We start from the raw sequence: 14,910 nt of genomic DNA, 5'->3' as shown, positions 1-14,910 counted from the left end.
AGGGCGTGCGTTACATGTGTTCCGCACGTCTACTTTTTCTCATTCACTCTTATCACTTAACACGCGAGCGAGCGAAATAGAATATATCTCACCGTATGCGCCTAGTTCATACATATCACACTCACTAATGTGTATTTATTTATTACTTTCTATTATTATTTTACAATTTATAGAAAAAAAATTGCGGAAAAACTATGTTTCTTGTATTTTAACTTTTACATACATATAGTATATTATATTATTAAATCCTAATAGTACAGAAGTTGAATCATAACGAAATTTTTAATACAACTCTTTTTATTAAATATCCATATATGAGCCGCAATGGCGGCAAGCCCTTTAGAGCGATGTTCCAAAATATGTTTATTAAATTTAAGCTTGTAGTCCAGGTATTTGACGTTTTTTTTCCATTTGACGTTATTGCCCTCTTCATTTAGGAGAGGTGGTGGCAAAGTTTGTTTACTTTTTTTTTAAATAATTGCTTCTCTTTTGATGCGGTTGATTTTAATTTTCTACCTCTCAAAATATTTATTTAATATTTCAAAAGATTTTTGTAATTTAAGCACCGTAAGCGCTAGTTAAACATAGATAAACGGGTGAATAGTTTTAAAGGCATTTCAAACGCAATAGTTTTATAATCCAAGATAAATTTCATCCCAACGATTTGGGAGGTTCCGATTCTGTGTATTTTTAACGAGAAAGCCTTTTGAAGAACCGTTGACAATTTAGTGTTTATGGTTCACTGCTGATCGAAATGTTTTTGCGAAACATTTCAAGCGATAGTAAATGCGTACTCAGTCTTTAAACATATCGGTTATTTTTATTTATTTTTTGCTCGTCTAAGAAATGGTTTACAGTGTTTTATTCTTTCTTACCCTGTTAACTGGCCGGGACGTATTATTACGTCACACGAAATAATTGTTTTGGGGCGTGTTTTTGATAAGCCTCTTCGGGCGGGACAATTTATTTCGTCACAGTGATGCATGATTCATCGTAACATCATACCTATTAAAATGCAACCATCAAGACAAGTGATAGTGATGACGAAATAATAAATCTGACAAACAAAAACATTTTTCAGTCAGAATCGGATAGTAATTATGAATATGCTACCGATGTAAATGATAACAGTGAAACTGAAGACGCCGAAAATAAAACAATACTGGCAATATTCTGAATGAATGGTTTTTTAAAAATTCATCGAGATAACCGTTTCCCTTCATTGCCCAACCTGGAAAAACTTTCGACTCTTTGGGAAAAAACGCTCTCGTAGAAACGTTCGGTTAACATAAGCAATATTTATGAGATTAAAGCGCACAGCACAAGATTAAAGTGAAAAATTATGAGCATCTGCGCTAAAAAGTTACCATCTAAGATAGTGTAGATAGGGGTTTTTCACTTAATGGACTAAATAAATTTATAGAAATTTATTGCATAAGTAGTGATTAAGTTGTTAACGTGTGCAAATTAATTATCAGATATATTTATAATTGAGTTTGCATTGAAGCGTTTGATTTTATCGAAATAATCTATCTGAACTTGAATTCCTCCTCTTTGTGACAGGGTCATATCAGGATTGCTTAGTGAGATGTTGGGTTAGAAATACTAATACTTATTTCTCTTATAACGAATAGTAATACAAATTCTTGTATTTATTTATTATAAATTAAATATATGCTGTGATGATGAATTTATTATTGATCATTAATATTCATACCGCGTTTCGCCGTATAACTTACCACAACAATATCCGCATTTGATTACTGTTTACTTTTATTTTATTACGAAATATATTCTTCGTTGGTTTGTTAAATGGTTTTATGATTAAAAATGTAACACGAGGTTTTTGCGCATCAAAGCGGAAAAAATCGAGATCACTTATTTTAAGGAAATCTCAAGCAACTCCTTAATCGCGTAAAAGGTTTTTTCTTTGTACGCTCCCGCTGAAGCACAAAGGTGAACGTAAAAATAAATAAATAACGTTTGACCTTTACCAAAATTGGATAAATTCAGTACTGGACGGAAGTTAACTAGATATAATTAACAACGAGAGATCTGAATGTCGAAACGTTTGTTTGTCGATTGGGGGAAAAATATATAAAGTAAATACGCCCTCTTTATTTAACTGCGTGGCACTGTGAGCTGAAAAGCTCGTTTTTTAACCTGCCTTTTTCGAACCTGAAAAAAATGTTTTGAAACCTGCAAACGGGGCGCAGAGAGATGAAGAGAAAAAATCTTGACCTAGTTGCCGAGAGCTTGGCGAGCGGTTAGAATTTTACTTTTGTTTTAATCTTACTTCTGTCTTGCGAAAATTTATCTATGCTGGATTTACATATGTATGTATATGTGTTCTAAAAAAATAATTTATATAACTTGCCATGCATCGTAACATCAATCAAATTTGCTATTGAATTTAATAAAATAAACGTCCAGATCCATTAGAACGCTCTGAAGTTTATAGCGAGTGAAATAATGTGGTGTTTGTATTGAAAAATAATCTATCGAATAAATATACAAAGTTTATTGTTTTGAGTCATGTATTATAATATACCAGGATTCATAAGAAATAATACTTGAAACCTTTAACAACATAAAAATTGAAAAAAAATACACAATTAATTTTAAATTAGATAACATCAACCTGGGGAAATTGAAATTTGATTAGGGCATCTAAAGCAAGATGAGCCAAGACTTTTTTTGAAATGGATATCAGTTGTAAAGTTTTTTAAGAATAGGGTGATCCAACTTCAGTTTCTGAACTTTTTTTTAAAAATATAAAAATTTAATCATCTGATTTTTTTTATTAATCAGACATTTGATGTATTTCATTAATTATGAAAAATAATATCAATTAAATGTATTTTACTCTTAGCTTAATCCCACCAAAAAAATCATCGGCGTTAAATCGCATAATATTGGCGGCCAGTTGATGTCACCAAAACTTGAAATAATGCAACCTTTTCACACAAACCATCCAACATGTGTGAAAAGTTGCGACGTATTGACGAATTGTTGGAACCCATGTTTTCTACGTCAATATTTTCGATTTCGTGCTAAAAGAATCGGTTAACATGCGCCTATAGCACCTACCATTGACTGTTACAGACCGACCTTTATCTAAGCCTAATGACGCCGCCTGACCACAATGCGCACCAAACTTTTTGGGCATGTAATGGTCTCTTGTGAATCACATGAAATATGCGGCAATTTTGTTTATTAACATACCATCATATTCGTGCTATTAACACACAATCTGCGTAAATTATTCACTGACCATTATCTCTAGGTTTCAGTAATTGTGTTATATGAATTTTATACGGGTGTAGGTGCATTTCCAGATTGCAAAATGCGCCAAAGGGAAACTATAAGAAAAGCCCAAAAGCTACTCGGCGAATTTTTCGCTTAGTAGGACGATGAAATTGACCATATTCTTCCCGTAAATTTTGATACACAGTTCGCATAGAATTGTTATTTCTGTAAAACAATTGGACAATTTAAATGCGTTGAGCGGTCCATTTCGTAAATGTGATGTTGCAAACTAATATTTAACACTTCGAACACGCGTGATTATTGATAGCTGTGTGATTTACAGTACTGCTGAACATATTAAATTCAAATTGGATCATCCTATATAACATACGTATTAAAAATACTTTTATTGCTGTTTTGTATTACTTAAAAATGAGAAAAAATTCTAGATCAGATATGCATACGTTAATACAGGTCTAATTTGATTATTTGTGTAGGCGCAAGTAATAGATATGCTTAAGATTACTAATATTAAATCAGTCTATAAATTCGTACTTATTTTAAAAAATGTTATATGAGTTGTCTTTATTTATTGTTTGATTAAGTTATATCAGTTAAAAGTAAAATAAATACCGGATGTGTTAGTTGTAGGCGTTTGGCTTCAGATAGCTTGTGCGTCACCCATTTTATAGCATAGATACATAGTAAAAATACAATAACCTAAGATAAATGAATAAAAATTACGCTACTAATTTAAAACTAATAAATTTATAATTAATAAAATTAACGACTTTTGTGGTTAAAATACCGCATTATAATAACGTATTAAGCTAGCGTTTGCCATATGCTAACGGTAGATTTATAATAATAATATAAAATTATATTCAGTTTATTAGTAGTATTTTTTCGACTATATAATTACATATTCTATGCGGCTATAATTAGCTAAATACTCCGGAAATTGCTCGTCATGTGTGCCAGGTATGCCTAATTAATACATGATGTACATTATACTAACAATAATGCAATGAGGAGAAACGCTATAAATAATAATTGCATATAAAAACTTGATTTTCACGTACTGTTTTTCTTTCATCGGTAGCAACGCGCACCATTAGCGAATTGCTGTTTTATTTTCGTTCCAGTAAATTTGATTAGCTCAATTTATAATATGATGAACCGATCCGTTAACAAATCAAATTATTTTCGCTTAAATAAAATAGTATTATATATATACACAGTTACCAGCTTCTATATATAAAATGTTTTGCCTTGGAACTCATTAAAACGTTCTCTATGCAGAAAAAAGAGCGGTTTTCCTTTAGCTTTTTTACACGCTGAAAACAAAATGAAAGCAGTGTTGTTCTTACTTTAATGTAAAATTAATATCAACCAGAAATATTTATAATATATTTTTTGTACTGCATTAATGCGAATCTCACATAATGTATTTTAAATATATAATTATATTTAAAATATTTATGAATAAAGAAGCGAACGTTAAATTTGCGAAAACCTTTTACCGTTAAGTATTGCCGAGGCTCTTGGGGTTGTTTTCACCCATCCGAACTAATATGAAATATTAAGTGCGTTTAAGAGCATGTTTTCTTCATGCATGGGTGGCTTTTTTATATAAATGTCGATTCGAGAGTGTACATACATGCATTATTTCGATGAAAGTATAATCTTCCCCTTTTCGTTGGCATATACCTAATCTGGATAAACCCTTTCTTTATCCAAAATATAAAAATGTGGAAAAGTGAAATGAACTGAAGAAATCCTATAATACACGAGTGTGCAGATTTTTTTACTATATGGAGTTTCTGTTTTGATCCTTTAGAAGTCAGTACAGTAATTAAAACATTGCTTCAAAGCCAGCGCGTTCAACATTTTCTTAAATTTATTATTACCCTATCGGCAGGGCCTGTAGGGTAAAAATATATAAAATGGCATTTTATATATTTTTAACATCGCAATATAATTTCTTGAATGAATAATAATAGGTGCGAGTTAACCCTTTCTATGCTACAAATAAATATAAAAAATAGCACCGTTTCGACATAATTTCTGAAATCATATTTTATGCGAAATATTTTAATTAAGCATTAAAAACTATTAAAAATATATTCTCATAATATTTACTTGATAATTAGTCGTGTTTTCTTTGCTGCTCAGTGTTGTCATATAGTGAATTTCCAGTCCAGATCAAAAGCAATAAACTTTTTATAACAATATTACGAGTGAGAATCGGATAAAGCATATCTAAACCGAATTTTGACCAATAGGATAGCGCAAAAAACAATTATCCTTTCTCAGAAGTTAAAAATCCACGTCAAAAGCAATAAAATCGAGCCGTTGCCATCACAGCGGGAACGCTCGGGAACGAGCGTTCCCACTGCAATGGCGCCGACACGATTTTATTGCTTTTGATGTGAATTTTTGCCTTCTGAGAAGTGATAATTGTTTTTGCGCTCTCCTATTGACCAAAATACGGTTTGAATATACTTTGATCAGCCTTCTTATATTAGAAGTTCATAGTAATATCTGTAAGGATAGCTTTTATATTATCAAAACATAGTGTAATATCGAAGTGCAGACTAACTGTGGAGCAATATGTGAGATGCAAGGCCCCGGAAATTTGTCACCCCTCCCCCTTCCCTCTCGGCAGAGCTGTCTATCGGGTTCATAAAAATAACATCATCAATTGAACTACCAGTAAATACATACGTATATCGGTGACGATGACAGGCATACTTTACATTCATTAATGGGATTAATCAGCAGGTTTCAAAGTGTAAAAAGTTTTTTGTTATTTTAGAACACCACCGTGAGAAACCCTTTTACATATTGAGTCATAATCGTTGGCGAGTTAACAGAGCTTTTTAAAACCTGCAATAAATCAGAAAGAGATTAAGAGTTAAAAGCATCCGTTGCAAATGCTTTGAGAAATGCCAACATGTGCTATGCTTCAAACTGAAAGCTGCTTCTTTTCTCCTAAGGAACATCTCGGTTGAGTAGTCGTAGCTTCGCTTGGTGTGGGTTTGACTGAACACTCATTATTATAAGTAGGAAGAGAATATAAGTAATGTACTGGCTTATGGGGGAAGTCCAACGTGTTACGGGTGTAACTAGACTTTTTGTTTTTCTAATACAGATCTTGGTAACAGCGTAATGGTAGATTCAATATCGGGGTATTTGGCGACGTCGTCGTTCCCCGTAATGTATAATTATGGGATACGAAAATATTTGGCACCGACCCTTGTTTTTTGTTAACGTGGGATCCAACGGTGCAATTTTTTTAGATATGTTAATAGATACGCTCCGATACGCATTTTAGCGACGAAAAAATCTCCAATTCTTAGTTAATCTGAGGGGGACACAAATTAAAATATTATGAATTATGCACGAAGGTGTGAAATTGTAATCCGCAAAATTACACCTTCGTGCATTAAGAAATAAATTATAATATTATATTTATTTTATTTTATTTTTGTATTATGTATTATATGTATTTTTAGTGTAAAAATGAGCTATATTAGTTAAATATATTAATAAAATAAATAATAATAACAAATAAATTAATTTTATGGCTCTTCTCTTGCAAACTAATGACGTGACTAATGCCGTGATATTATGATAAATATCATAAAAAATATAAAATAGTTATATATTTTTATAAAGGATGGAAACGAAAGTTAAATTACAAAAGTGTTAGTTCACAATGTAGTTTAAAATGCATAAAAGCCCCTTAATAAACCAGCTTGTTTCTATCTTGATGTGGGTGTTTTAATATATTTTTTAAATCTGTTCCATCTCTTAGTCTTAGCCGAAAATGTGTAGCTGGATTATCACTTTAAAAAAATATCGAGGGATGCTTTTTATGTATTCACTTCGTCATATTTCAGTTTATTTTAGCTCAGTAAGTTTAAGATCAGCCCGACTTTACATTTATATTACACCTTAAAAGCATTAAAACGCATTAATTCATCCGTGTGCTATTTTAGTCTTTGACACAATAAAGCAATTGTTGGATGCACGCTCCTGTGATGTACGCATAATATACATGTACAAATATTGTATGTATATATAATATTATATATATTTATGCTTTGCTTCACTGATTGTTGGATTATGTTCATATTTTGACGAAGCTTCACCCGTTTTTTATAATACTCGTTAACATTATATTATATTATTAGTTATGATCGGTTATTTATCATTGTAATAAATAAATCAGAGCTAAGTAAAATGAAAAAGGAACGGATCACAATTTAGTGCATTGATCGCAGATATTGACAGCAGCGCAACCATTATTTTTATTGGAATCAATAAAAATTGATTCACGTATATTTTAAGTGACACCTTTTCCAGTATCAATATTGAGGGGGAGTCTGGTAACATTTTTATGTTATGCGTATTTTTTTATAGCTTGCGCCAAACGCAGTAGCGAGGAGCGAATATCCTTTTCGATTTTTCATATGGCAAACCTCTCGAAATGAAAAAAAAATACAATGGCTGTTGTCAAGCGATTGTAAAACACCACTGGCAAGTGGGTCATTATGGAAAACTGTTTTCCATAGATAATGACCCTGTTTTTCCCCATTATGTATCACGACAGTTTGCGCATAACGCAAAAATGATGAAAATAACAATATTTTCTTTTTGTTTCAGTAATAGAATCATCCTGAATTGCTCCTATTGCAGGGTGAGTACACATTTTTTGATATAATATTATAATGAATGGTTTTGACGTTCGTACATCTTGATTAACTTCATATCTCGGGTTTTTGGCGTACACGTGGATCATAAATTATATAATAAAATATTCACTCTACACCTTTTCATAAAGCACACGTAATTGTAATAACACGCAATAATGGAATAATAAAACCAAGCTAAAGTTCCGACTAGATCTGGATTGACGAGGATTGCTCTTGAATGTTGTTATTTTTCGGAACAATGGCCAGTAATTGAATTTCTCTTGAGGGTATAAATTTCTCGCGTAATTCGGTTTTCAAAATACAAACTCATTGTCGAAATTGATGATACGATTTGAGTGGTTTAGCGCCGTGAAACAATTGTTACGGTATATTTGCCTAAAATAACAGATGTAAAAATTTGGCGCATACACGCACGCGACCTCTCCATGTCCTCGCCATTAACCCTTTGTATTCCAAACTTTTTTTAACAAATGTTGCCCCAAGTTCAATATATTAAATTAAATAATTTAATGATCATTGAAAAAAATAAAATAAAAACTATTTCTTTATATGATATAAATTATATTTGGGCAGAATTAACTTTAAAAGTTTAATTATATATTTTTAATGAAAATAGTATTAGATTTATTTTAAAAATTACTAGAATTTAATGTTTTTTAATTGGAATTTATTTTTTAATTGCAGTTTAATTTTTATATTTGAATGAAATTTAATAGAAATATATTAATATTAATCTTATTAGATTATAAAAGTTTATTATTTTTATTATATTATATAGAGATATTTATTTAATAAATTAAATATTTAAAATTCATTTTATTAAATTAATTAATCATTTTATTTCTAATATTATTAATTTTAAGATATAATTTTAGTTAACTTGAGAAAAATGACGTTTTGGGCATGTATGTAAAAAACAGTAGACAAAGGACTCCAAATATAAAATTTACATCTACATTTTGCATTTATGCCGTCTATAATTCATATATCGTAGCATTTATGGATGTGGTTAGTGAGACTTAATCTGCCATTATCAAATATAAGGAGAACGTGCTTATCTCCGATGGTGCAGCACACAGTAACGCCGATGAGGGCTCCTTTCTGAAAGATGCCTTTTGTGCCAGCCAGTCAAGGGCGAAGCCCTGGCGTCGAGCCACCAGTGTGGAATAAAAATAAACTATCGCTGTTGATTAGGCTGTTTTTTTGATGTTTTTAATTTCATGAGAAATGAGAATTCTCGTTTTCATTTCTCGATTTTTTTGAAAAATTTTAATAAATAAATTAATATGTGTAATATATAGTTTGTTATTATACATATTAACACAGTATATGCTTGTAGATATCTTTATATTTTTGATGAACAGAGAACTGTATGATCGCTGAAGGGAACTTTTAATAGAATGATGATTTGTTATAACGAACACGAATAATTAAAGTATCGATTTACTTCGGTTGATTATAGTGCTTCGTGCTCGGAAGAAACAGCTGTTTCTACTTTACATTTATTATATATTTCGGACTAAATAGAAATAAAAATCCTTTTTGGATTCCAATTCCAAGGCGGAGCGGTTTCTTATCTGATTATGAAGGTAGTTCTCAGATTACCTAAGCAAATATATGGCCGATTAGAGTAATTGAGAAAATCGTGAACAATTTTTGCCACTCAAATACTTCCCACTTCTATTAAAAATTTCCAAGCAAGTATGCCTATTTTCAAACATCTTGCACGGACCTACCCTTTCTTATGTAGCAATAAAAATTTAAAATATTTGCTCAAATTTAATTTAAAAATAAGGCTAGAAAATTTCATAATAAGAATTTGTGATTTGGCATTTATCTCGAGCAATTCACGAGATATAAAACTACTGCTGACCATAGCTCGAATACCATGTTTTTTATTTGGTTCCGAAAAATGTTGTTTATCTTTTTGTGTAGCACACGTAGTCGCCACAGATTTATATACAACATTTTTAAACGTATAAAGGGTTGAATAAATATACAAAAATAATAAACTTTATCATTTACTTAGGATTTAATTAGGAACAAAAAATATATTGTTATGATTACTACAATATTATATGATACTAATGAAGAATAAAAATGTAATTTATTTACTAATACAAGACCATTTATATTACTGTATTAAAATGTTCATAAGTAAAATAAGACTTACGTCTTTTATAAAATTCAGTAATATTTTTGAAACTGTTAAAATGTAATTATGTAATTTATGGTATAAAATAGAGAATATTGATAGGTATATTACATATTTATTAAACACATTTTACCCTCTATATAATATAGATAAAATCTCAATACTGTCGAGTTTTTAAATCCATAATCGGTACTCATCTGTAGCTATTTCAATTACGTAGTGAACGTATATAGATGTATTTGTTCGTGTAGAATTTTCCAGTCTTATTGGTTCCAACTTTCCCCAAAGCAAATATAGCGCTTCCACGAGACATATTACACTTTATACATTACTATAGTATTTGTAAAGCAGGAGTTTCATTTGTATTTTAATCCCGGTAGAAACATAGTAAATAGTATAAGTTAACTATAAACAAACGAGTCTTGTTCTTTTATATTACATATGTTACGTAAACATTTGATCGTATATAAACCTTATATACATATATATAAATCTGCAGCAACTCTCAAGTGGCATGAAACTTTAGACACCTGCTTCTGTTATGCCTTAATCTAAACTTATTTTGTATGTAATAACAAGCTGCTGCATGACCATTAAAATCACTATACTCTAGTAAACATATCGTAAAATCGCCGTCATGATTGAATATTTTTACGACTCGTGTGAGATTTTTACGATCAAAGAGTCGAGTTATCCATTCATAGTTAAAACAGCGTGACTTTTTATCTAGGAAAAATCTAGTAAAACCTCGTTAAGCAAGGGTTGAAAAGGTTTGTGCTTCAAACGGAACATTTAACCATTTTTACATAGAAAAGTTTTTATTATGGTATGTATGTGTATGTTCACTTTTCGGAACTAACTTGTTACGAATTCGGAAGTATCGTGTTCTAACACAATTTGCTGCGAGAACGACTTCATTGTTAATTCAAAGCATTTTCCGGCATTTTTGGGTCCTTCTTGGATGTGAATATTAGATGATAATACCGCTGTATCCTGCGAAGGTTATTAATTAGAAGTTAGGAATTGTTGACAATAACCCATTGGTTCGTTCTGATGTTGTCTCTAAATATACAATTTTTATCTGCTTTGTATATTAAAACATGCAATAGTGATGTGTAAGTAAGAAAAATGTTCTACTAAAAGTAAGGTCAAGCTGCGTACTGTGCTGACCTGGCGGTCACGCATATTTTATAGAAGACTAAATTGTTTATACTATAAATTATTATTAAATTCACAATGGATTTCAGGGTTGATGTTAAGTAGGAAGTGCTGTTTCTTCGGTCTTCTAAGTCTCGGTCGATGCTCGGTCGTCGTCAATTTTTTTGTTAATATAAATTAACCATTATTACTAAATAGATTTCCTCATTGTGTCATGATTGACAGAAAGAATCTAAATTCAATTTTTAAATTCTAAAAGAACATTTGATTTAAAAGACACATCGAAATTTCCACCGATGAGCCACCCCTTAACTCACTGTAAGATAAGAAAATCATATGATATTTGTATTTGAAGGAATATACTATATATATGTTACTTTTTGAATATCTTGGATTCACTTGGATCTTTATTTAATAACAATTTAAATATGTCTGTTTGTATATATCCTATTAACACAGTTAATTGAATTGTTAAACCCTGCGCATAAAATATTTTTGTGTGTGAATTATATAATAAATTAAATTATGCATTAAGGTACATCGTTAAACATTTCACTATAATTATCATATCCCAGTATACTCGACGCTTATCGCCGTACCGTAAATTTTCACCTGAACGTAGGTAAAATGAATTAATTATTAAAACCCTACCGGGTGAGTCCTTTGCTTCCCGAAAGGGTGAAGGATTACGAGATTCCCGTGTCGCGCGTGTGACCCAAAGCGGCCAGTGCGCAGGTCAGATTCGGATGCTGCATTGTACCCGCGGGTCTATGCGGACCCGGAAACGGAAACGGGAGAGCTGGCGCAAAGTTAGCGCTGAAAAGTGCAAGAGCTAGTTCCGGTTTAAATACCACGGCTCAGAACGATCGATGCGATAAGCAACAAAAGGACAGGAAGTCGCGATGAATGACATTATGCAATATTTTGACGGGTCAATTAAACAAAAGTTACATGGTGAACCGAATATCTTAAAAGACGACTAATTGTTAAAATATTTTATTAGATGGGGGGTGTGCTAAAATATATATGTTCTATTCAAACCTTGTAGTCGTGCGTTTATTATTTAATTTGTATATTGTAATCTTGTCTCGTGAAATACAGTCTTCTCCGAAAATCATCTTAGCTCGGTCGATACTCGGCGTAGCTCCGCTTAGCGCGTGGTCAGCTGCACTGTCATTGTTCCAAGTTGGAAGCGAAGTGTTTATTGATGGAATTGCGTTTAGTACTCCGTGGAAAAGAAATCCTCTGCCCTTTTCGTTTTCGATCGTCTGGCCAGCGATAGTCTGGGGCGGCAACAGACTATTTGTTATTGTCTATTAAATATCTAGTTAACGTATCCTTCGCATAACGGCGATAATTTAAAAATCAGTAGACTTGCCAATGATTTTTATGGATTGTATAATCTGGTCCATGAGTTATCTGCTAGTGTTACTAATCCGCTCAAATATACAATCGGCACGCGTGCTTGTACATACCGATGAATAAAAAATCAATTAATTTTTAAAGCCTTTAACAAGACTATGCGACAAATTTCTTAAACATTTTTAACGTAGAGTTTTGAGGAAATTAATTGATCTCTGCCAAGTAATCGCGTTTTCAACGTATTTTAGTAATATCAACCAGAAAAGCTATCCACATAACCAATTAATAAGACTTTATGTGCAAAATATGTCTTAGACAGTTCTTAGAAATTAAGGTCATTATATCAAATCGATTGTCGGAAACCACAACTTTCATAACATAATTTAACCCTAGTTTTAAGAGCATAAACTCTCATATATAGTGAAATTAATTGTTTTAAGTATTTTTTTAAATTAACAATAAACTTATTTTATCAGCTCCTTGATTTGATAACATATTATCTTATCAAATCAACGGTGAGTGGCGTTCTGTGCATCCCTGCTTTTATATTTTATTTCAGCAATAAAAATACTGCCAATCAAATTAAACCCCTGTCGTTCGCAGAGGAATACCCACACGTAAAACATTGACGACTGAAGCGAAAAATTAGAGCAAAAGCGTGCATCCATATTTCCGCAGTTTACTAACGCAACTATCTAATCATATTATAGTTCTAATAAATCAGATTAAAACCCTGTATTTTTGTGGAATTTTTGGTCCAGCGCCAAATTTTCCGCCAATTTGAACCAGCTCCAAAATCCAAGAGTTCAACACCCTCCCACCATACACAAGGAAAGGATTCGCTCGATAAGTCTAGCGCTCTCTCGTGGTATTACACAGCCTTCTGTGCTTATACATTCGTTTAAGCTAAAGTCGTGTCATCATGTAAAGATGTCACCACAGCGTGTCGATCGGATACACGTGACAATCGAGGAGCTTCCGCAAATGAGGATCAGACATGATGGAGCTTTAACGGTCTAGAGCTTAATTGGCAAACAACACAAAAAGGGTTGACGTGCTGTGATGCTGAAAATTCCATTAAAAATACAATAACGAGCTCTCGTCTCTTGAACTCTTCTCTCGTTTTCGTACATGTACGTCACTTGTAATGTAGTGTTTAGAATGATTAATGCGTGTAATTTTGCGAGGTGGTAGTTATCACGCAAAAGTTCAAACCACGATTAAACTACATTATTATATATTTTCAAAATAATACAAGTTAGTAATCGTACATATAGTATTTGGCTTGGGTTTAAATATTTTTAGCGATGTAAGTGGAAGAACATGTATTCCGTGGATTATGTACATACTCTCATTTCTTTATCTTTCTCACCCTCTTGAATCCAAGTCTTAAAAGTGGCCCAAATTCCAAGCTGACGAGACGTTCGATATCGAACTGGCGGCGAAATACCCGTTGAGTGGCCACAATACAGATGTCTAATAGATCATAGATATTATATGCATACATACATACATGTCATTTCAAATTAGGTATTTGTAATACTATTTATATTTATATGTACCTTTATAGTTATACGTTAATTTGTGTCTGGATTTTAATATTTTTAATCTTGATTGAAATTTTATTTATGATTACTTCTTATGAGCAAAGAATAGCACTTGTATATTCTACAAATAAATAAAATTATTATTTTGCTTCATTATTGTTTTGTTCTGAGCCATCGTTGGCTTAATATTGCTTTGCTCCATTGTGCATAAAGCAATATATTATTTCTCCTACTCCCCAAGATCGCAGTTTATGTCGTTTTTATGTTTATATATGAATATTTTTAGGTTAAGAATTTATACGCGCGTGTGTCCATAAAGTAATATAGCGATGAGCCAACGCCTTCCTGTCAGAGTTTTCCAAACAACGTGACAAGAATGAAATTGCGCTTGCTGCAACGGTGCCAAGTCAATTTAATTAGTTGAGTTTCCCACTGGACCTATGTGGACTCGATTCAGCGTAGTTAGTGCGTATTTATGTTGTGTAATACACCTGTATTCAGCAGCAAAGTTTTCAGACGCGCTCTAAATTCATTTGACATTAAATTAATTCAGAGTTACTGCCGCTAGCAGAATATACTATCTAGAAATATGTATATACATATATTGGAACGTAACAAACATAATTTGATTATGTCTCACTAATGTTTCTAATTGACAAATCTCTTGTTATTTGTCTTCATGCAGATTTTCTGGAAGATGCAAATGAAGCAAAAATAG

General features: G+C 31.8%; 1 protein-coding gene across 3 annotated transcripts in view; it reads left to right on the top strand.

Moving 5' to 3' along the window:
• capt (adenylyl cyclase-associated protein 1) overlaps positions 1-14,910 on the top strand; it is a 74,080-nt gene that overhangs the window by 14,530 nt on the left and 44,640 nt on the right. For 2 of the 3 annotated variants that reach the window (XM_088186773.1, XM_088186774.1), the window contains exon 2: positions 7,921-7,954. The exons of the other annotated variant lie outside the window; for it this stretch is intronic. The gene's annotated coding sequence lies outside the window, so the exon portion shown is untranslated. The remainder of the gene's footprint in view (positions 1-7,920; positions 7,955-14,910) is intronic. 3 annotated transcript variants of the gene reach the window in all.

Source organism: Plectrocnemia conspersa, unplaced genomic scaffold (assembly GCF_051122295.1).
Source record: "Plectrocnemia conspersa isolate PC_06_02 unplaced genomic scaffold, ASM5112229v1 ptg000005l, whole genome shotgun sequence".
Lineage (NCBI taxonomy): Eukaryota > Metazoa > Arthropoda > Insecta > Trichoptera > Polycentropodidae > Plectrocnemia > Plectrocnemia conspersa.
This window is presented reverse-complemented; position numbering and strand designations above follow the sequence as displayed.